This window comes from Canis lupus, chromosome X (assembly GCF_003254725.2).
Source record: "Canis lupus dingo isolate Sandy chromosome X, ASM325472v2, whole genome shotgun sequence".
NCBI lineage: Eukaryota > Metazoa > Chordata > Mammalia > Carnivora > Canidae > Canis > Canis lupus.
Window position 1 is genome coordinate 48,417,079 of NC_064281.1, and position 925 is coordinate 48,418,003.

The window sequence follows — 925 nt, forward strand, 5'->3', positions numbered from 1 at the left end:
CTCTTTTCATTACTTCCTTTATTTCATCTCTTGAGCTAGCTCTCCTTCTGTGGCTTCAGTTAAACCCTCTGCCCCCTCACAAATAAAAACATGCCTACGTGCATAAACATCTATGTACCTACCTACCTACGTATATACATGGCAAGCTGTTAACATTTAACAGCCAGCTCTGTGAGAGGGACACAAGTTTGTAGCACACACTCAACCAATTTTTCTGATCTAATTTCTCCCATCATGTCTGATGTCAGACTACAAACATGATGTCACTGAATGCAGAATTTTGGAAGAGATGTGCAGTAGAACACCACTTATAGTTTTTTCACCATATAGATATCATAGATGAAAATAGCCTCAAGAGCACAGATTAGTAGTAAAATGTAGTAAAATAATTAGGAAAAGACGAGTTTTGAGTGTTTACTCTCTTTGGTTTTAATTTATTTAACCATAAGTCTGTATAATTTGAGATTAGTAAATGGTATGCTTGCCAACTGGCTCGCAAAATTTCCTATAATTTTAATGATTGACTGTCACCAGCTGTTTTGAGCTGGCTCTAGCATACCACTGCTGCATAAATACATTTAAACTTTGATGTGGGGATCCCTGGGTGGCGCAGCGGTTTGGCGCCTGCCTTTGGCCCAGGGCGCGATCCTGGGGACCCGGGATCGAATCCCACGTCGGGCTCCCGGTGCATGGAGCCTGCTTCTCCCTCTGCCTGTGTCTCTGCCTCTCTCTCTCTCTGTATGACTATCATAAATAAACAAAAATAAAAAAAAAATAAAAAAAAAAAAACTTTGATGTGTGCTTCAAAAGTTCCTTGGAGGCTTATTTCCTCCCCACCATAAAGCAAACAGATCGAGCTTGCATGACCCTTATTTCAACATTTTAGAATTTGGAAAAATAGTGGGTTAATTGTATAGACCATCCT